The 24007-nt window shown below is 42.6% G+C and overlaps 1 protein-coding gene and 1 long non-coding RNA gene across 4 annotated transcripts in view; both read right to left on the bottom strand.

Annotated features, from left to right (window-relative positions):
- The window catches only part of LOC143736182 (uncharacterized), a 100090-nt gene extending 92731 nt beyond the window's left edge, over nt 1-7359 (bottom strand). Inside the window, exons 1-2 of the long non-coding RNA XR_013203380.1 lie at nt 6836-7359; nt 6508-6700 (exon numbers count right to left, since the gene is read on the bottom strand). This is a non-coding gene — a long non-coding RNA (uncharacterized LOC143736182). The remainder of the gene's footprint in view (nt 1-6507; nt 6701-6835) is intronic.
- The window catches only part of LOC143736164 (CD276 antigen homolog), a 686062-nt gene that overhangs the window by 198798 nt on the left and 463257 nt on the right, over nt 1-24007 (bottom strand). The window lies entirely within an intron of this gene.

The raw sequence follows: 24007 nt of genomic DNA, 5'->3' as shown, positions 1-24007 counted from the left end.
GGGAGGCTATGGAGAAATATATTTCTGATTCTCTAGCAACAGGGTTCATCCGTCCTTCCTCGTCTCCAGCGGGGGCGGGGTTCTTTTTTGTGAAGAAGGATGGATCCCTGTGACCTTGTATTGATTACCGGGGGCTGAACAACATCACGGTAAAGAATACTTATCCTTAGCCGTTGATGTCTTCAGCCTTCGAGAGGTTGCAGGGAGCGTCTGTCTTTACTAAATTGGACTTACGTAACGCTTATCATTTGGTCCGCATCAGGGAGGGGGATGAATGGAAGACTGCTTTTAACACCCCCAGGGGTCATTTTGAATATTTGGTTATGCCGTTCGGGTTGTCCAACTCCCCAGCAGTCTTCCAGGCACTCGTCAATGACATGCTGCGAGATATGGTTGATCAGTTCATATATGTTTACCTGGATGACATATTGATTTTTTCATCTTCTCTCCAGGAACACGTGCAGCACGTTCGGCGAGTGCTTCAGAGGTTGCTAGAGAATGGGCTTTTTGTCAAGGCGGAGAAATGCGATTTTCATGCACAGTCTGTTCCTTTCCTAGGATACATTGTGTCGACTGAGGGAATACGTATGGATCCTGAGAAGGTTAATGCTGTGGTGGATTGGCCAAGTCCAGATTCCCGTAAGGCCCTACTGAGGTTTCTGGGGTCTGCCAATTTTTCCCGGCGGTTTATTCGCAACTTCAGCCAACTAGCCTCGCCTCTGACCGCTTTGACCTCCCCCAGAACGACGTTCAGGTGGTCAGACGCAGCGGAAGCTGCGTTTGCCAAACTCAAAGGCCGGTTTATTTCAGCCCCCATTCTCGTTTCCCCTGATACTTCACGTCAGTTCGTGGTGGAGGTCGACGCGTCAGAGGTGGGGGTAGGTGCAGTGATTTCCCAGCGATCTCCCACAGACGACAGAATGCATCCATGCGCGTTTTTGTCCCATCGTTTATCCCCTGCCGAACGCAACTATGACATTGGTAATAGAGAGTTGTTGGCAGTCAAGCTAGCGTTGGAGGAATGGCGTCACTAGTTAGAAGGGTCGGGGGTACCTTTTATCGTTTGGACCTAGCACAAGAATCTGGAATACATTAAGACTGCCAAAAGATTGAACTCCAGGCAGGCTCGGTGGGCACTTTTTTTCGGACGTTTTGATTTTACTCTCTCGTACCGCCCAGGTTCCAAAAACATTAAACCTGATTCCTTGTCATGCATTTTTGACCATTCCGAACGCCCGTCTACTCCCGAGTGTATTTTACCCGAGACTCTGTTTGTCTCCACTCTTGTATCGGAGGTCGAATCGAAGGTCAGGAAAGCCTTCGAAGGGGTAACGCCTCCGCCCGGTTGCCCACCGAACCGTTTGTTTGTACCGGAGGGATTACGGTCTGACGTCATTCAGTGGGGGCATTGTTCCAACGTGGCTTGTCATCCAGGAGTGAGTCGAACTAAGTTTTTGGTCAAGCAACGATTCTGATGGCCACTTATGGCTCAGGATGTTCACGATTTTGTTTTGGCTTGCTCAGTTTGTGCCATTGGTAAGACTTCCAATCATCCTCCTGATGGGTTACTTCAACCGTTGCCAGTCCCTTCGAGACCCTGGTCCCACATTGCGCTAGATTTTGTAACCGCCCTCCCACCCTCTCGAGGGAACACGGTAGTTTTGACCGTGGTGGACCGGTTCTCGAAGGCGGCCCATTTCATTCCCTTGCCCAAATTACCCTCAGCCAAGGAGACAGCGTTGACCGTTGTGGATCACGTCTTTCGCTTACATGGCCTCCCGACAGACTTGGTTTCCGACAGGGGACCCCAGTTTGTGTCAAGATTTTGGCGAGAATTTTGTAAGTTATTGAGGGCGACTGTCAGTCTCTCCACACGGTTCCATCCCCAGAGCAATGGTCAAACTGAGAGAGCCAACCAAGATTTAGAGAGAACATTACGATGTTTGGTCTCTAAGAATCCTTCCTCGTGGAGCCAACAACTGTCTATGGTGGAGTACGCCCAAAATACACTACCAGTTTCATCTACGGGCCTGTCTCCGTTTGAGTGTAGTGTAGGTTACCAGCCACCTATTTTTCCTAGCCTAGAATCCGAAGTCGCGGTCCCCTCCGCCCACGCCTTCGTCCAGAGGTGTCATCACACTTGGACTAGAGCCCGTGAGACTGTACTCCAAGTGGGAGCACGCACCAAGGCCAAAGCCGATCGCCACCTGTCTAGGCCTCCTGCATACGTCGTTGGTCAAAAAGTGTGGCTTTCTACCAAGAACATTCCTCTCCGATCCGTCTCTAATAAACTTGCTCCCAAATTTATCGGCCCGTTCACTGTCACCAAGATCATTAGGCCGGTGGCAGTCCGCCTCAACCTCCCTCCAGTGTACAGGAGGATACATCCCGTCTTTCATGTGTCCAAAATAAAACCCATGTTTCATTCTCATATTAATCCGCCAGTCCCGGTTCCCCCACCGACTTGTAGAAGAGCAACCCACATATTCGGTTAATCGTATTCTGGACTCGAGACGGAGGGGACGCGGATTCCAGTATTTGGTGGACTGGGAAGGTTACGGTCCGGAGGAGAGAAGTTGGGTTCCTGCTAGAGACATTTTGGATCACTCTCTGGGAGTCTGGGAACGCTGGGAGGCGTTCCTAGGAGAGGGGGTACTGTCACGGTTTGTAGATTCATTGGTTCCTTCTTGTCTCGTATAGTTGTTGTTATGTGTGTGGGCGTGTGTGATTGTGGGCGTGACGGCTCGTTCCACTTGATCAGCGATCAGCTGATCAATCTCCTCTCCAGCTGCATCCAATCTGCTCTCCCATAAATACTCACCGCATTCTTCTCTCCTTGTCAGGTCGTTGTTTGATGTCTCGTTCGTGTTTGGTCCTGTTCCAGTCGTCCTTGCTGTGTTGTGGTTTGTTCCTGTCTTGGTCTCGTTTCCTGTTCGTGTTTGGATTACTCACTCTTCATCACTTCAACACTCTGCACTTGGACTCTGACCATCTTGTCCCTGCGTCACCAAACGAACTTGAGACTGTTCATTTATTCTACCACAATAAAACGAGTTACTTGCACTTTTGCTTCCGCTTCATTAATCATGACATTACTAAATAGTTAATTCATCATTTATAAAGCATAGACATTAATAAGGAGTTTATAAATACAGCAAAACATTCTTTATTCTTGATTTATATGCATATCTATGTGTTTAATAATAGTATTTTCATACTTTATTAATGATCACTTTATCATTTCTGAATTATGTATTACATTATTTACAAACCAGTTATTTTGGAGTTGTTAATGGTTCATAAGGTCATTTAGAAAGTGTTAGTAAATTTCAGTCAGGACCACTATCGTCAAATACGATTGACAAAAAGCATACAGTTTGGATTGGCGGTATGGTTCTGTTCTGGGCGAGAACTCCCTGCGCATCCATGCAGCCTAGCATGGATAAGACCAGGGAGAGCAGCAATAACCCCCCTTAGGTTAAACAGAACTGAACCAACATGAATGCATGCAATATCGTTAATTCAATATTTTAAAGTACAACGTAAATCGAGAATTTATTCTGATTCAAGGGGAAATCCAAATCCTGACTGGGTGAGAGGAGGAGCTGGGGATGGAGGAGGGTAATTAGCTCCTGAGAAACGCAATAGCTGCTGATAATACTGAAGGAGCTTATATATGTATACAGTGATAGGCGTTGTATTCCTGACGTGGATCATCTGAGATTCAGCTGATGCGAGCTTGACTAACGTGACCTGCCAGAACTAACGTGATGCTTGATGATTACTAAACTATTTAAATTCACATTTATTCATCTTATTATTTAAACATATAGTAATATTTATTCAGTGTGTTAATAAATGTTGTATTAACATGTATTCCTACTGTAATTAATGATAAATTCAGGTAGTTATAAAACATTTAAAAGTTGTCAGTTAACTATTTTTGTGAACTCATCAAGTGAGAAATATTGATGCCTCATAAACCTTTTACAGAGGAGATTTAAAGGTTCAGTTATATTCTAAACAGAATAAACTAACACAACAGAGTGATACAGAACAGAAGTAATATTTACTTCAAAATGCAAAAAACAAAACAAAAACTGTACATCTTTACATCATAAAATGAACAATAAACCTCTTCTATTTCATAGAAAATAAGAAGTCCTGTACACCTCCAGAAAACATAACTGTGCAGTAAAACGAAACTAAGCCTCTGCAATCTGATATAAAAAAAAAAAATCTGCAAAGTCTAAACATTGCTAAATAATAATTTACCAGTGCCAACACTGGATTACACGAGTGCCAAAATACAACAAATACTTTTTTTATAAAGCAATACTAATATAATAAAATATTCCACAGTATCAAAACTACCTCAGTTCTAACTTTAAAACATTAGAGAACTGTAGTGTAAAATATAAATCTCCTTTGTATAAGATTTATGAAGCATAAATAGTCCTCACTTTAGATGAGCTCAGAAAAATAGTTAACTGACAACTACTAGATGTTTTATAACTGAATGAATCATGAATTACAGTAATAGCTACATTTAATAAAGCATTTATTAACACACTGAGTGTAGGCTATAAATGTTAATTTAAATAGTTTATCAATCATTTACTTGCACTTTCTAAATGATCTTACGGATCACTGACAACTCCTAAATAACTGGTTTGAAAATAATGTAATACTTTATTAATGATCAATTTATCATTTCTAAAATTAAGCATAAAAATACAATTATTAAACACATTGCTTTTAATATGCTTTTAAATCAAGGATAAAGCATTTTTAGCTGTATTTATAAACTGCTTATTAATGTCTAATAATGGTTTATAAATGATACATTAACTATTTACTAATGCTTAACTAATGATTAATGTAGTTATTATAGAGTGTTACAGAAATGGTAATTGTAAATGTACTTTTGTAAATGCATTTATTTATCTTTCAAATGTAGTTTGTTTAGTTGCTTACCTTTGTTTATCAACACCGCAAACACACAGATGAAGACACAACTGCAGAAACAGACAAAAGTTTATTTAACTTTATTTGGTTCAACTTGAATAGACGGTACAAACACTAATGCTAACTGCTAACCACTTTTATCAAAATAGTTACAGCAGATAAACGATGCATACAAACATTATAATCATTAATTAACCAATTGATGTTTAATGTTTTAACAACACTTTTTTTTTTCCTTTTCAATTCTAGTTTAAAGAAAACATTTGACAACCAAAGCACAGCAGGCCAAACACGAACACGAGCAACACGTTACATCAGGCCTTCTATTTTGATGTGTACGACACGTGTGTCCAAACAGCGTTTCATTCTGCATTCAGCAAACATACCTGATTATCATGGTGGACCAATAATATCAATTTATATTTAATTGAACTATATTGAATAATAAGACTTTTGAAACCAGAAAGTATCGTCGCTCTTCAGCTTCCGCAATCCATGCGATCTACGTATGCCATCAGACGTACGTGACGTCAACATTAATCACGTGAACTGATCAGCAGATATTTATGAGTTTGAGTTTCATAAAAGTTGCAACACAAAATTATTACCACTTTTTTTGTCAAGGATAAAACACTATAAAGTTGCATTAACCCATTTCCATTGTGTTCCATACATTTTTTCTTTATCGAGACTTTTTTATTTTTTGACAAACCATGCACACACAAAAAATAACTCTCTCAAAAATAACTATCACAAAAAACTCCCACATATATATCAATATCCTAACCCATCCTATCTAAAAAAAATCTCTCCACTCTTAAACTAAAACCAACATTATCCGTTAAAACCTTAATATCCAATGGCAACTTATTCCACTCCTGCACACCTGTATATACAGACGTCCTATTACCATACCAAGTCTTACACTCACATAGATTCAGATCCACAATACATTGTCTAGTATAGCGTCAATGCCTTACATTAGCCCGAGAGAAATAGGAGTTAAAATACACTGGGGCCCAATTATTAATAATTATTTGTATCATTTCTGCCTTTGTTAACTTATATTTAGACCCAAAGAGAATAGATTCTGTTTTAGCCAGATGTAATAAAAGCTTATTTTCAGACAGCCAGTCCTTCACCTTAACAAGCTCCTCATCTAACTTCTGTATTATATTTCTCTCCTTATCTGCAACTACTAAAGCAGTGTCATCTGCGTATAAACACATATCATAAACCTCTTGGATATAATTTATATATATATAACAAAAATAAAAGAGGGCCAAGTACATCTCTAATCATCTGTCTGTCATATCTGCACTTTCTTATTTCATCAATAAATAACATGATAAAAAGCTAGACAAAAGTTAGACAAAATATTGTGCTAGTTTCACTGAAAAATAATCAAGTTTGACGTATAATAATAAAAATAAGCTGGTGTTTTCAGCAGGATGTTATACTCGTCCTTCTGTCTGATGTGACGTTTGATCCAGTAAGTGAAATAAACAGCAGTGAATGAGTAAATGTTCTCAGACTTACATGAGAATGAGATTGAACCTTCTTTCATAAATTCCTCTGGGAAAACTTTGAAAATCCTTGTTTTCATGATCCTGATCCTCAAGTAAAACATTTCTATGAATGATGTCTTATGGTAAGACTGTGTTTTCATTTCTTTATGCACAGCCTGCTGTCATTGTGCTTTAATTCACTGTCAAGTCTTGACATCCTCGTTCTGACCAGAGAAAAGTGAGAGAAAATTTAGAATTGAATAAAGTGGAATAAGCCTGGCTCTTTCATGAAGTTTGCCTTTCAAATGGTTTTCAAAAATGAATTAAACTGATGAAATTTTTCTATAAGAAGTAGTTACCTTTTTTCATAGCTGGGCTCAATCCATAAAGATCAGCCTCATACTGTAGTTCCTCTCTTCATGCCGACAACTGAACAAGCTCTGAGAGACTGAGGCTGATATTCTCTGACGTCTGATGGGAGGAGAAACTCAGGATTGTTGTCAGACTAGATGAGTGGGTGATTGGGCAAGTACAGTGTGTTTTGTGGTTTTGTTTATTCTGCATCTTCATTCTGACCTACAGAGAAACTAAAAGATAGAAAGCCAAAGTCTCAAACTCACAGAATTGTCATTCATTTGCCTTTCAAACTTAGCTTATTATAAACATGCAGTATCAGCATGTAGGTTAGATGTTGCTTGTTTGAATTTAATTTAACTTCTTGAATTCATTGGCACACGCACATTTGTTTTGCTCTCTACATTTATTCTTTTGCAATGTTATAATGTTAATCGATTCAAGATTGAAATGTCTATTTTGGGATGCTAAAAGGCTTTATGCCAAAGCACTGGAAACATTATTTTACATACAAACACAATTACACACAATTAAAAAGAAAAGTTTGATAAAATAAAAATAATTAATTGAATGGAATTGTTATACAATGTTATTCATTGTTGATGCTAATAGCATCAACAATGAATAACAATTCCATTCAATTAATTAATTTTTATTTTATCAAACTTTTTTTTTTAATTGTGTGTAATTGTGTTTGTATGTAAAATAATGTTTGGAATGGAATTGGATGGAATTTTTATTTTATAAAATAATGTTTGGAATGGAATTGGATGGAATTTTTATTTTATCAAACTTTTTTTTTTTTTTGTTAGTGGTTAGGGTTAGTTGCACTGATTATTACTCGTTTGTCATGACAGCATGTCACAAACCTGCAGGCAGATCTGCATTTATCTTTTTTTTTTTTTTTTTTTTTTTTATTATAGCATTTCTTGTATTATATGGACAAAATGCTTTTGATACATATTGCCATCATACTGTTTCTGAATCACACATAGACATTCAGTTTGATTTTTGATTGAGGTTTGACCCGATGCGTTTTATTTTCTAGTTAGGAGTGCTTGATATGGGCTGGTTATGATGAGGGGACATTAATTTGGAGTTCAAACATCAAATAATCTTTTCCAAATGTGCAAACAAATTAAAACTCAAACGGCAGATTTTTTTTTTTTTTTTTTTTAGCAGAAACAAAATAAGAGGCATACAACTAAGGTTTTTTTTTTTTTTTGCTCCTGGCCTCCTCTGAATATACCTGCAAATACTGGAGTATATCTTAAAAAATAATATGTCTGTAATTTTAAAACCTACAACTTTATTTAAACTGAAAATGTGACGTACAAATGAACCAATTGCATACATCATAGCTGTTCAGCTGTACAGTCTGAACTGAGTTTGTAATTTTAGGTGTATTTCCTACATTGAAGATTGATGAGTTTGATGGAGAAGTTTTCGCTCAGAAAATCAGTTTCAGTCTCAAAGTTTCAGTTCTGTTCTCATAGTCTGAATACTGTATCTCTTGTGAATGACTGCTGGGAATTATATCACACACAATTCCACTGTCATTGTGTCTCCAAAACACATTATTGTCATAAAGTTTAACATCATGTTTAGTAGCAGAATACATCAAGACCACCAATAACAGCCTCTACTATGACTTGCAGAGACACTGAAATAACAGAAAAGAGAGTTACTGTAAGTCTAAACACACAATCTAAACTCATATTTTTAACATTAAAGGGCACCTATTATGCCTCTTTTTACAAGATGTAATATTGGTCTCGGGTGTCCCCAGAATGTATTTGTGAAGTTTCAGCACAAAATACCCCACAATTAAGTTATTATAACCATTTGAAAATGTCATTTTTGTGGCCTGTTTTAAAAAGAGCTGTTTTGGTGTGTACCACCTTAAATGTAAATGAGCTGCATATCCCCGCCCAGCCTTTGGATTAAAGGGCGTAACTTGCAAACAACAGTCGGTAGAAGTAGAATGGCTGAGAATGACAGACTCGCTGTTTTGTATGGCATTCAGCCGTACATGTTTGAACCGGAATCAGACCCAGATGATGAAGAGACTCTGGCAGAAGAAACACAAATGAGAATGGACCAGGACGTCTCGGAATGGTTATTTGATACATGTATGTACTTATAGAGTTGTAATCGCTTCCCCTTTGCAATTATGGATGTGCAACACACACACAGACACACACAAACTGTGATAACGTTGGCGCAATTTTTTGAAACTACAAACACAAATACTGTGATAACGTTTGCTACGTACAAACGAAATTACATTTATCCGAGGGACCTGTTGCGTCATGTTTACATTACTTGTCGTACAGGTGCTTATGTGGCAAATGTGAGAAGATGGCTACAGAACAAGAAAATTTGTTGCAGGGAGATAGAACAGGTATTAATTTATTTACATTTGTAATTGTTACGTGACATAAAACTGACGCTATTTGTTGTATGGAAGGTTACAAAACGGATGAAACAGCAATTTTGATGTCTTGTCTTTACAGAAAACATGCACAATTTTTAATACAATATCTTTAAAAAATATATTTATAAACGTGTGGTCACACACTATACCAACAAGGTTTAAATTATTACACAGACATCCTACGACAACGACAACAACTTTAGACGCATTTGTTGTTGAATTGGCTGACATCGACTGAAATGACTATTTGCTCAAAAATCATAAAATACACTTACTTCTACTGGAGGTGACGTTGGATCGCGAACAGTAGGCAACGATCCAAACTTGAGGATTAACTTTGAAGCAAGACCTGCTTTGAATTGACCTTTTTTCACAAAACAGTATGTCAGAAAATGATTTGCGCAAACATAAAAGTATTTTGGAAGTTTAAGTGGCGCCTTTCCTTCCTAAATAAAATCCATCCACTGCGTTTTCAGTGGCTCTGATGTTGGAAGTAAGTGAAAACTACTATGAACATTATTACATCCCACAACAGAACAGTTATGTTTCTTAGGAGACATTTTCGACAAGGCAGCTCAAATCGTAAGAACACCAGCTGTCATTGAAACAATGGAGGATGGTGAACAGATCACCGAGGGCGGGGTCTATGTGAAAATGTTTGTTTGATTTAAATGGAATAATTATTGAGAGAGTGTCAGAATTTAGGTTTTTAGGAGTACTCATTGATGAAAAATTTAAATGGAAGTCACATATAGCTTATGTAAGAAATAAAATTTGTAAAAACCTTTCCGTTTTGAGTAAAGTAAAGTTTATATTAAATTATAAGGCAATGAGAACGTCTCAGGTTACGTATGTAACCCTGGTTCCTTGAGAGGGAACGAGACGCTGCGTTGAGACGCGGTAGGAACGCTCTGCGTGATTCCGTCGTGAAGCACGTGTATAATCAGTCCAATGGAAGAGCGAGACGATAGGCGGGTGACGTCATAGACCAGGAAGCTATAAACCACACCTGAAAACAGACCGCGACAATTTCTGATAAGCCTGAAGCAAGTCGATCAGGGCGTGCAGGAAGTATGGCAGGAGAACGCAGCGTCTCGTTCCCTCTCAGGGAACCAGGGTTACATACATAACCTGAGACGTTCCCTTTCAAGGGAACTTGAGCTGAGTTGAGACGCGGTGGGAACCCTATACCTACTACGCCATAATGAGAAATGCCCGTTCTGTGTGAAGTCCTTGCGCACACTAAGAAGCAAGCAGCCTAGCCCCGGGAGTGGAGAGGTCTAGGTCATAAAACTGACAAATGTATGCGGTGAGGACCAGCCTGACGCATTACAAATGTCCTGAAGGGAAATTAAAATTAATCCGAAATGAAAGGCTTAGAGGCAGCCATACTCCTCGTAGAATGGGCCCGAACAGCCATAGGTGAGGGCTGTCCAGCCGCTTCATAAGCAAGTGAGATAGCCTCAACTACCCACTTGCTCATTATCTGTTTAGATGCAGTGCAACCTATCTTAGGTTACCCGAAGCAGACAAATAATTGTTCTGATATACGCCTCTGAGAAGCTCTGTGGACATACACATCCAAAGCCCGGACAGGGTATAACAGATTAAGTTTTTCCTGATCTGGGGTATTAAAGGTGGAGGACAGAAGGCCTGGAGCACAAATGACCCGCACATTTAGTAGGGACCTAGAAATACAACCTGACCTGGGGTGAAGAAATACTACCACCAAACCAGGTGCAAATCCAAGTACGTGCAGGCCTCAGCCTCATGTACCACGGAGAAGACGAAATTAAGGATCTCTCCTCAGAGATAACCCAGCAAAGAAACATTCATTACAGAAATCAAGTACTGTACCAACAGGGCAGAAACAAGATTCAGAAGGCATTCTCTGCACCAGGCAGAGAACAGTTTCCATATCAATGCATATTTAGTCTTCTCATGGAGGGAGCTCTAGACTGGAGTATGGTTTCCACGACCTCGGGCGAGAGACCTGAATCTATGAGCTGGGCCCCCTCAGAGGCCGAGCCCACAGTATCCATAACTCCAGAGCTCTCAGGAGCAAAGATATCGGGAAACATCAACACAGGTGTAGCGTCAACCACACCTAATACATCACATCCAGTCCAAGCGGAGCTGGATGCGTGAGGAAGAACCACAAAGGGCAATGCATTGTACAAACGATGCGAAAGGTCGCATTACTTGAGTTTGACCGAAGTTCTCCCTAAGAAGCTCCACCACCTCGGGGTGAAGTCTCAATTCCCCGGGCCACAGCCCCTGCCTCAACAGGATATCTGCTCTGATATACGAGACCATCAGTGTGTTGTCCGGACCCTTCGCCGAGCGACCACTCATGATTGCCCCCGACTTGTGAGGGAAGCATTCATCGAAAGCCCTATGCGTCGACAAGAAGTAGGGTTCTTCCACTCTTCTCCAAGGTTCTTCCACATGACCGTGACCTTGATCATGCGAAAACGGATTTCCCCTCGGAGAAAACCCCTTGGTCCTTAGCCACAACTGCAGGGGTCTCATGTACAGAAGGCATAAAGTAACTACGTTGGACGCAACTGCCATGAGCCCCAACCAAAGACCTTTCACCGAGCGGCCACTCATGACCGCCCCCCAACCTGTGAGGGAAGCATCCGTCGATAGCGTGACGCGTCGACAAGAAGCCCCCAGCACTGAGCCCTGGGCGAGGAACCAAGGTTTCTTCCACATGACCAAGGCACGTAGGCATTGCCGTGTGACCTTGATCGTGCGAAACGGATTTCCCCTCGGAGAAAACCCCTTGGTCCTGAGCCACCACTGCAGGGGTCTCATGTACAGAAGGCCAAAAATAACTACGTTGGACGCAACTACCATGAGCCCCAACAGTTTCAGAGACTGTTTTGCAGTGAGTGACTGACCTAGTTTTACATTCTTTACGGCTGTGAGAATCGCAGAATTACGTGCAAGAGACAGATGTGCTTGCATTGTTGTCGAATCCCATATTACACCTAGAAAAGTGGTCCTCTGAGCTGGGAGGAGTACACTCTTTTTGGTGTTGAGCCGCAACCCCAACCTCCTTATGTGGGACAGAACGACACCTCGATGTTGAACTGCCAAAAGCTCGGACTGAGCTAGAATCAACCAATCGTCGATATAATTTAATACGCGAATGCCCTGGAATCTCAGAGGAGCCAGAGCTGCATCCACGCATATCGTAAAGGTGCGGGGTGATAAATTAGGCCGAATGGAAGAACCCGATACTGGTATGCTCCGCACCTGAAAGCAAACCTCACGAACCTCCTTTGATGAGGATGAATAGATAAGTAAGCGTCCTTTAAGTCTATTGTGACAAACCAGTCCTCGGACTGAGTCTGTGACTCAATCAAATTTAGCGTAAGCATACTTTGAACTTAAGATTCTGAAACCTGCTGTTTAATTGGCGCAGGTCTAGAGTAGGACGCAACCCTTCACCCTCTTTCGGAACAATGAAGTAATGGCTGTAAAACCCTGACTGTCTGCCGGGAGGAGGAACCCCTTCTACAGTTCCTTTTGAAGAAGTGTCAGTACTTCCTGCTCCATAACCAAAGCCTGCTCGGGGTCCACCAGGGGAACCAGTGGCCTACTAGGGGAACCAGTCTCTCAAGACTGGCCTCTGGATTTGGTTGAACTGTCACTACGGTGCCCTGAAGCGGCGAACCGGCAGGGAACAACCGAACTGACCGTTCTACGACCCTCCTCGGAGGATCGTATGGGGACGCTGACACCTCGGTGCCCTGAACGGTGAACCGGCAGGGAACAACCGAACTGGCAGCGCTGCGACCCTCCTCAGAGAGTCGCACCCCAGAGGGCGCCGAGGAGAAACGATTTCTCAAAACCGTCCCTGCCCCGGAGGAGCCCTCAGAAGCCTGATAGCCTCGTTTTTTGCGACAGAACTTCCTGTCTAAGCTTTATTAGAGATGAAGACAGTCCTCAGATCTTGCCTACCTCTAAATAGCTTAGTTCCTACGACCCTCCTCGGAGGATCATTGGAAAAAGCAGGCACCTCGGCATCCTGAAACGGCGAACCGGCAGGGAAACCGAACTGACTGCTCTACGACCCCCCTCGGAGGATCGTTTGGGGACACTGACACCTTGGTGCCCTGAACGGCGAACCGGCAGGAAAACCGAACTTGCAGCGCTGCGACCCTCCTCAGAGAGTCGCACCCCAGAGGGCGCAGAGGAGAAACGATTTCTCAAAACCATTCCTACCATCCCCCTCGATTGTGGAGGAGCCCAAATGGCGATGCTCGTTTTGCACTCTGTGCTGCGAGGAGCTTAGTAGACCGAGACTGCTCCCGCCCAGCAGTCTCAGGAACATTATATTGGTGAGGAAGAAACCTCTGGAACGCCGCTGAATGGTTTATTTCTTAGTTTTTCTGAAAGCGGAGCGCCCAGAAGAACAGACATAATTTATCTTATTTTTCTTTATTTTTAAATCAGAAAACGTAGGCTATATATATATCACTCCGTGGCCACCAGCAGGAAAACAACCGAACTGGCCGTGCTGCGACAGACCCCCCCCCCCCCCTCAGTGCTGACATCCTCACATTCATCCATGTCCTTATACTTTACCCACCAGCGCTGCCTAATAACATTATTTAGGCTATTTAAGATGGCTGGTGGGTAACGTCGGGGTTAAAAATGATGACGCCGACTCGGGAGAGAGAAAGCTCGCAAGCGTCTCTTTAACCCGAAGCACTGCCATACCATGATACTTAATACCCATAGCATTACTATAGTTAGACGTTGGGCATTAAACACATAAAATAGAAACCGGCTTATTCCACGATCTCGACACATCAGTGTGGAGATAGGGAAAAAACGGCAGTCCCCGACGAGGAGGCTGAGATACAGAGTTTTTCTCATGATGTTCAAGTTCAGCTGGCCAGTAAATATTTAACAACAGCAATAGATAAACCTCCTTTTAAACCTTACTTAACCTTCGCCAGTGCGTCGCACTGAAGCGTTTTTTTTTTATTTAGTTCAAATTTACTATCAGATTTAATGTTATACCTTGACAAACTATACATCATTAAATAGATATAAGACTCAAGATTCAGTATTTGACCACTATTGTATTCTGAGAAACTTATAGTAACAGTTATGTCTTAATTTGTGTCAGGAGTTATGAAAAGAAAAAAAATGAGTTGATAGGCTACCTAATATGAATTATGAGCGTCAGCTGGTCCATTCATAAAAAAAAACACTCCGTGCTGTGGTCATGACAGCGATTCACAAAACAACGTCCTTCAGGGCTTTAGCTAAAAAATGTGCACACTTGGAGAAATATTGATATATTCTCATAGAATCACATCATATTTCTATAGACAGGAATAATATTTATTGAATTTATACCCAAATGCGTCGATGTAATCATTATGATCGCTTCTTACTGAGATGTGATGTGTTTTCAATTCATACCAATAGCCTGAGGGCGCTATATACACAATAATAGTCCATATAGACCAACGCTACTTTTGCGTCATCGAAGGGTAACGCCCCTTTTTGGGGGAAAACAAACGGATTCCTCTGAGAACAGAATTGATCCTTCGCTAAGCCCCGCCCTCCCTAGTTACTGTTGCTACGCCTGTCAAGCTTTCGTGTCTGGCACGTCTATTACAGTGTGTATGCACCGGTGTCAGACATTTCCAATGAGATAATTAGTAATTTTTGGCGAACATGTGAAATATCTGAGAGAGCAAAACAAAGGGGACTGCAGTATGCATTCGACCGATATATCCACGAAATAATATGCAACCAATTAGCGAATAATTTCATTCAAATTGAAGCTAAAGCCTATAGTCCCAGCGCAAGCAGCCACCGCCTCATACGCTGACCATTCAAATGGGAAACACACAGCTATTTTCGTGCACAGAAGGGTAAGTGAAATGTGAAAATAATCTAATAATTATATATCAAACAGTTTATCCATACATTTTGTGGAATAACACTAACACCGGGAAAGCCGCGATCAGATTGGGTTAAAGTTACTCAGTCAGGGGTAACGTTAATAGGCCGTCGATTAACGAAATGCTGAAATATATTTTAAAGTATGTCAGTGAGCCTCCGTCTTGTCTTTAATCGTCATATTTTACGTTAAAATATATGCATTATGAACAAAGAACAGTCATTATTTCCAACTTCAAAGCAATATGTGTTTTTGTTAATCCTATAGGCATGTAGTTGTGAATGTGGTCTCCCACACTGCTGATCCACGCACATCATTTCTCCTCTTGGCTTTTAGATTTTCGGGAAGGAAAAAAATTCCACTCCCGCGTCCAAACTTTTAGGATTCCGGGTATCAGATTAGCACAATCCATACGCACAACGCTTCGGCATGTTTCACTCGCTCGAAAGCTTGCCAGACCTCCCGAGCCTAGTTACGGTTGCTACGGGCGTGGCTTACCGAAGGGTCAATTCTCTCCCTCTAGATCTGCAAAGTTTCTTGATAGCAAAAATGGCACAAACATACACACTCTCTTTGCCGGACTATTCAGACATCTACCACTATCTCGTGGAATCACCAAGTAAGTAGCTTATTTTCTGTCATTAACACACTCACAGTATGACACACTAGACGATGAGGCCATGAGGGATGTTCCATTGTGTCGGTTTGTATTTTGGTGAAGAAATTACTTTTTTTTAAATCTGATGGATATTTTCTTTATCTTCCGAGAATTCAACACCGGTAACTGTTAAATACACTATTATCTCAGACCATGCCTCTGTTCGTTCAAGATAGCTTGTGAAATGATATATTAAAGATGTTAACCAAACCTAAAGTGATGGGAAAAGATGAGATGCCAGGAAAGATTAGGCTATAATTTTTGCGTTTACTTGCATAACTTTTGTGTTGATATAGGCTATATATTTCCTCCCAGCTCTTTATTTCATTCTCCAAAGTTTCTCTGGGGAAATTTTTCGTAGAAATTTTTATGACCGAATAAAACTTTCTCGGGCAATTCAAAAGTTTTGCAAGTGAACGCAGAATAGAGATATAATTTGTTAGGATCATATAGACCAACGCTACATATTTTGCCGTACACTGTAAACCTTTTTACAACTTTCAAAGTCCTAGCACTTTCTAGACACAAGCAGAAAACAGCCAAGTCCACTTTAGTCCTAGCCTGCCACTATTTCAACAGTAAAACAGCCAAGGTAGCGTGCCTAGTGAGAGCTAATCACGTAGCTGCTAGCAGCTTCATCTTTCTAACTAGTATAGCTAGTCGACAACAAAACTATTTCAATAGTTTAAATCAAGTTAAATATGATCCAAGTGACATGGCCTCATCGTCTAGTTTGTCATACTGTGAGTGTGTAATGACAAAAAAATAGGCTGCTTGGTGATTTCATGAGAAGTGGTAGATGTCTGAATAGTCCATATTTGGCCACTGCGTGGGGTCATTAATCCAGTTTTCGAACATTTCAAAGGGACACCTCTGTAACCCCGAATCCAGTAGCTTCTTTTTAGACCGGCAAAGAGAGTGTGTATGTTTGTGCCATTTTTGCTATCAAGAAACTTTGCAGATCTAGAGCGAGTTCTGTTCTCAGAGGAATTCGTTTGTTTTCCCCCAAAAAGGGGCGTTACCCTTCGATGACGCAAAAGTAGCGTTGGTCTATATGGATCATGAAGAAGACCCATAGTCATGTGACATTCCAGGACGACTCTGATACAGAAAGTAACTGACAGAGATTGCTGTAACATGCAGATAAAGATGTTTTGAAGACAATAAACATGATTGCAATTATATTTGAGTTACTTGTGTTCTTCAAGCCATGCCAGGTATTTCATAATAATAAATTATATTTATAATGTAATGCTAATCGATATAGATTTCATCATCGTGGAGAACACTATAAATACTACATTTTTTTGTCGGATTTTTTTTAATCTGAAGCCAAATTAGATCACAGAAGATTATTTAAAACACTCGACTTGCGTTATAAAGTAAGTTTGGAGCACAAACATGGTTTTAATCTCATAAATGGTCGTGTATTGATGGTGTGCTAAGCTAACATGCTAGCTAGCATTTTAGAATCTAATCAAAATAAAGTAATTTGACATGATCTTGAAAAACATTCAACTAAATACTGAGTTTTAGACTTATCATTTTCAGATTTTAAATAAAAAATGGTCACACATATGGCTTTAGCTGCAGTGCATTTCTAGATTTCTCTAGGGCCAACTTAAATTTTATTTTCATGAAGATGTTTCATAAAAATAAATTTCTAATAACTTTACAAAACTTTGAAGCTGTTTAAAAAAAATGTTTCATTATGAGAATAATTAATTCTACATTTACAATAAACTACCAGGTGTCAGCTTTCAAATGAGATAATACTTGTGCTTTTAGTACAAAGGGTTCATGAACTGTATCTGTTTCAGTTTGGGTATGCCATTTCTGGGGATTTTTCAAAAGTGGGCTTGCAGCTTAACAGATTGAAAAAAGTTCCTCTTTATTCAACAGAGTTATGACTTATTTATTTATTGAAAACTCAAACATCTGCCTTTTTCTTAATATCTTTATTTGTTTTGTTCTCTTTTTCTAAACAAGACACCAACGATACCAATTCCTCAGAACTGGAAATCGCCAGCATTTCTGGGGTCAGGACTACTCAAATTGAAGGATTTGGTTGCTTTACAATTTTTATTAGTTGTTTATAAAGCAAAACACTGCCTGTTACCTTATGGACTGCAAACCCTTTTTACTGTAAATAGTGAAACAAGCAGAAGTAATAATGACTTTAAAAAACCTTTTGCTGGAAATACCCTTAAACAAATGTGTGTTTCAGTTTCTGGTGTGACAAGATGGAATTTTCTAGAAAATGATCTAAAATGTTGTTCAAACATTCTACAATTTAAATACAAGTATAAACAAAGGATACTTCATTTATATAAAGATGAATGTGAAAATTTATAAAATTACAACAACAATGATGGTCTTGTTTTTGTTGCTAGAGTTGTCATCATTGCATCATTGTTGTTCCCTTTCAAGGGAACTCGAGCTGCGTTGAGACGCGGTGGGAACGCTCTGCGTGATTGCGTCGTGAAGCACGTGTATAATCAGTCCAATGGAAGAACGAGACGTCACCGGCGGTGACGTCATAGACCAGGAAGCTATAAAGCACACCAGAAATCAGACCGCGACAGCTTCTGTTGCCTTCAGCAAGCGCTCTCTGTATACTGTCCTTGTCTATTTATTGTTGTCTGTCACAAGCACATTATCTATCTATATATATATATATTATGGCGAAACAAGAATTCAAGCGTTGTGTTGTCCCTTGCCCTCGTTTCATCACGGGTGGGGACACACATCAGCTTTGTGTTGCTTGTTTGGGAGTGGAGCATGCCCAGTCAGTTCTCGAGGGAGCTGACTGTGAGCATTGCGAGAAGCTGTCCGTGAGGACGCTCCGCTCTCGCCGGGCGTTCTTTGAGGAGGACGGTTCGGTTCGCGCTCCCCGGGGTGCGGGTCCCGCTGCTGCCGAGGCACAGCGAAGGCTTTCATCTTGGGGTTCGCATATGGATCTAGTAGCGGGGCTTGAGACGGGCCCAGCCCTTTCTCAACCCTTACCTGCTGGATCCGGTGCCTCTGCCCAGGAAGGAGCCCGCGCTGCGGCTTCTCCTTCCCAGGTTGGGGCACCATTGTTGCGGCTATCCAGTTCTGAGGATCTGGATGTCGTCAGTGTTGATATGGGGGATGTTGAGTTTTCGCCAGCTCATGCCTCCGATAATGATGAGGAGCTTATGGAGGTTTTATCTCGTGCTGTAGCTAGATTAAATATTGAATGGCCAGCCGATGATTCTTTGAGTGTTACTAGAAAAAGTTTATTAGATGAAAGATTTTTACCATCTAAAACACAGCCTCCAAGTCGGGGACTCCCGTTTTTTCCCGATCTCCACAATGAGGTTTCGAGATCGTGGAATAAACCGGCGTCATTCAGAGTTTTTAACCCACAAACTTCATGTTACAGTAATGTTTTGGGTGCATCTGATTATGGTTATGTTAAGGTGCCTCGGGCTGAAGAGACGCTCGCGAGCTATCTCTCTCCCGAGTCATCGTCATCATTAAAAACCCCGACGTTACCCACCAAGCCATTAAAATCTACATCTTCGCTGGTGGGTAAAGCTTATTCGGCAGCAGGTCAGGCTGCGTCATGTCTGCACACTATGTCTATACTGCAGGCATACCAGGCTGATCTGCTGAAGGATATCGATGAACGTGAGGAAGTCAGCGCTGACGCAAATCGAGAATTGCGTCGCGCAACAGACCTGTCTCTCCGGGCCACCAAGGAGACGGCCAAATCAGTGGGCCGTTCTATGGCAGCCCTGGTGGCCACGGAGCGGCATCTTTGGTTAAATCTGTCTGATATAAAGGATAAAGATAGGTCTGTTCTTCTGGACGCGCCACTGTCACCTTCAAGTTTGTTCGGCGACGCTATCAACTGTGTCGTCGATAGGTTTCAAGAAACGAAAAAACAATCGGCTGCGTTCCAGAGGTTTCTTCCTCGACGTTTCAATATCCCTGAGACTGCTGGGCGAAAAATGATTATTAAATCCGAGCAGTCTCATCCGAGTACAAGCTCCTCACAGCACAGAGTGCATCAAAAACAGAGCGTCGCCACTCGGGCTCCTCCACAATCTGGGGAATCTGGGTGGCGGTCGCAGTCCAGGCCAGCTAGGGGTAGGCAAGATCTGAGGACTGTCATCTCTAAGAAGGCTTGGGCTAAGAAGAAGTCCTGACGCCCAAGGCGTCAGGCTTCTGAGGGTGGTCCCCTCCGAGGAGGGACGATTTCGAGAAATCGTTCATCCTCGGCACCCTCTGGGGGGCGATTCTCTGAGGAGAGTCGCAGCGCTGCCACATCGGTTGTTCCCTGCCGGTTCGCCGCTTCAGGGCACCGAGGTGTCAGCGTCCCCATACGATTCTCCGAGGAGGATCGTAGAACGGTCAGTTCGGTTGTTCCCTGCCGGTTCGCCGCTTCAGGGCACCGAAATGTCCGTACAACCGAATCCCGAGGCCAGTCTCGAGAGACTGGTCCCCTTAGTAGAATTTCTGGTAGCGTGGAAACTACTGCCAAATATTTCTCAGTGGGTCCTGCATATAATAGAAAAGGGTTACAGAATTCAGTTCGGTTCTCGTCCGCCCAGATTTCAAGGGGTCCTTCCCACAGTGGTGGACCCAAGGCAGGCTCGGGTCATGGAACTAGAAGTACTGACGCTTCTGCAAAAAGGGGCTATAGAAAGGGTTTCTCCTCCCAGCAGAGAGTCAGGGTTTTACAGCCGTTACTTCATCGTTCCCAAGAAGGATGGGGGGTTGCATCCTATTCTAGATCTGCGTCAGTTAAACAGCAGAGTTCAGGAACTCAAGTTCAAGATGCTTACACTCAAACAGATTGTATCACAGATTCAGTCCGAGGACTGGTTTGTCACAATAGACTTGAAGGACGCTTACTTTCATGTATCCATTCATCCTCATCACAGGAAGTTCCTGAGGTTTGCTTTCGGGGGCGAAGCATACCAATATCGGGTCCTTCCATTCGGCCTAGGTTTATCACCCCGCACCTTTACGAAATGCGTGGATGCAGCACTGGCTCCTCTGAGACTCCAGGGCATTCGCGTATTAAACTATATCGACGACTGGTTGATCCTGGCTCGTTCCGAGCAGTTGGCAGTTCGGCATCGAGATGTCGTTCTGTCTCACTTAAAAAGGTTGGGGTTGCGGCTAAACACCAAGAAGAGTGTGCTCCTCCCAGACCAGAGGACAACTTTTTTAGGGGTGATGTGGGATTCGACAACTATGCAAGCACGATTGTCTCCAGCTCGTATTTCTGCGATTCTCACAGCCGTAAATATGGTAAAACTAGGCCAGTCACTCACTGTGAAACAGTTCCAGAGACTGGTGGGTCTCATGGCAGCTGCGTCCAACGTAGTTACTTTTGGCCTTCTGCACATGAGACCCCTGCAGTGGTGGCTCAGGACCAAGGGGTTTTCTCCGAGGGGAAATCCGTTTCGCACGATCAAGGTCACGCGGCTATGCCTACGTGCCTTGGTCATGTGGAAGAAACCTTGGTTCCTCGCCCAAGGCCCAGTATTGGGGGCTTCTTGTCGACGCGTAACGCTATCGACGGATGCTTCCCTCACAGGCTGGGGGGCGGTCATGAGTGGCCGTTCGGCGACAGGTGTCTGGCAGGACCATCAGCTTTCGTGGCATATAAACCGACTAGAGATGATGGCGGTATTTCAGGCTCTCAAATACTTCCTGCCAGACCTGAGAGGCCATCATGTGCTCGTCCGCACAGACAACACATCGGTGGTCTCTTACATCAACCATCAGGGGGGTCTGAGGTCCCTATTATTATGCAAACTGGCTCATCTGATCCTCCTATGGGCCCAGGGAAAATTACTGTCACTCAGGGCAGTTTATATTCCAGGGTATTTGAATGTGGGAACAAATATCCTGTCAAGACAGGGGCTGAGGCCCGGGGAGTGGAGACTTCACCCCGAGGTGGTGGAGCTCCTATGGGAGAACTATGGTCAAGCTCAGATAGATCTTTTCGCATCTTACGATACAACCCATTGTCCGCTTTGGTTCTCCCTCACATATCCAGCTCCTCTCGGACTGGACGCTATGGTACAGGAGTGGCCGAGGCTGCACCTGTACGCATTCCCCCCGATATCTTTGCTTCCGGGAGTTCTGGAGAGGGTTCGCCGGGAGGGGGCTCATCTATTATTAGTAGCCCCGCACTGGCCGACCCGAGTGTGGTTCTCGGACCTAGTGTCCCTTCTGCACGGCTCTCCCATGGAGATTCCTGTCAGGGGGGACTTGTTATCTCAAGCAGGGGGCACGATATTTCACCCTCGCCCGGAGTTGTGGAAACTGTGGGCTTGGCCTCTGAGGGGGCCCAGCTCTTAGAATCCGGTCTCTCGACTGAGGTCGTTGAGACCATCCTTCAATCCAGAGCTCCTTCCACGAGAAAACTATATTCATTGAAATGGAAATTGTTCTCTACATGGTGTGGAGAACGTTTTTTAAATCCTGCTAACTGCCCGGTTGGTACAGTTCTCGATTTCCTTCAAGACCGTTACTTTGCTGGATTATCTCCCTCCACCTTAAAGGTGTACGTAGGGGCTATATCTGCTTATCGCTCCCCTTTGGGGGCTTCTTCTCTGGGGAGAGATCCTCTTATTACTCGTTTTCTCCGTGGTACACTGAGGCTTAGGCCTGCATTGCACTCTAGAGCACCGGCTTGGGATTTGGCCATTGTACTTGAGGGTCTGGCCCTGGCTCCCTTCGAGCCTATTGAAGAGGTTTCAGAGAAGTTCCTTACACTAAAAACTCTATTTCTTCTCGCTATTTCTTCTATCAAGAGAATTGGAGATCTGCAAGCCCTGTCGGTGGCTCCTTCATGTTTGGAATTTGCACCTGGTATGGTGAAAGCATTTTTTACACCCTAGGCCGGGCTACATTCCTAAGGTCCCCACTAATGTGGCGGGCCCTATTGTGCTGCAGGCTTTTTGCCCTCCACCTTTCGTTACCCCAGATCAGGAAGGTCTCAATCTGTTATGTCCCGTTAGGGCTTTGGATGCCTACGTTCACAGAGCTGCCCTGTGGCGTAGATCAGAGCAGTTATTTGTCTGCTTCGGTTCAACCAAGAAAGGTTGCCCTGCATCTAGACAGGTAATGAGCAAGTGGGTAGTTGAGGCTATCTCACTTGCTTATGAAGCGGCCGGACAGCTCTCACCTATGGCTGTCCGCGCCCATTCTACTAGGAGTATGGCTGCCTCTAAGGCTTTAATTTCAGGGGTTTCCCTGCAGGACGTTTGTAATGCGGCAGGCTGGTCCTCACCGCATACATTTGTCAGATTCTACGACCTAGACCTCTCCACTCCCGGGGCTAGGCTGCTTGTTTCTTAGTGTGCGCAAGGACTCCACACAGAACGGGCATTTCTCATTATGGCGTAGTGGACATGGGGTTCCCACCGCGTCTCAACGCAGCTCGAGTTCCCTTGAAAGGGAACGTCTCAGGTTACGTATGTAACCCTGGTTCCCTGAGAGGGAACGAGACGCTGCGTTCTCCTGCCATACTTCCTGCATGCCCTGATCGACTTGCTTCAGGCCTTTTCAGAAGCTGTCGCGGTCTGATTTCTGGTGTGCTTTATAGCTTCCTGGTCTATGACGTCACCGCCGGTGACGTCTCGTTCTTCCATTGGACTGATTATACACGTGATTCACGACGCAATCACGCAGAGCGTTCCCACCGCGTCTCAACGCAGCGTCTCGTTCCCTCTCAGGGAACCAGGGTTACATACGTAACCTGAGACGTTTTTGTTTGTTTAGTGTTTATAACACTTTAGAATTAATAATACAAACAAAAACAAAACAAAATGAAATAAAAAAGAGACAAAGAAAATGTTGTTAGCTTTTGTCATGTTGGTGAGGCCATCTAATTTGTAATTTTATTTAATTATATGGAGTAGGAGTTTATAAGATTTTTTTCTTCATCCAACTCCTGTTCTTCTTAGCATGAAATGTACTTTTGTTGTGTTTGTTGGATTTGATAAATTGCTGTTGTGGCATTTCGTGTTGCATTACCATGAAAAGATAATAAATAAATAAATGAAATGAAATTATTTGAAATGTATAATAAATAAAAAAAAATGCTTTTACTACATTTTGATCAATGACTACTCAGAACACTTTCCTTTAGAACACAT

This window comes from Siphateles boraxobius, unplaced genomic scaffold (genome assembly GCF_051911475.1).
Source record: "Siphateles boraxobius isolate OS27281-9 unplaced genomic scaffold, OSU_SipBor_1 13, whole genome shotgun sequence".
Classification (NCBI taxonomy): Eukaryota; Metazoa; Chordata; class Actinopteri; order Cypriniformes; family Leuciscidae; genus Siphateles; species Siphateles boraxobius.
The sequence above is the reverse complement of the archived record's forward strand: the minus strand, read 5'-3'. Positions and strand labels throughout refer to the sequence as shown.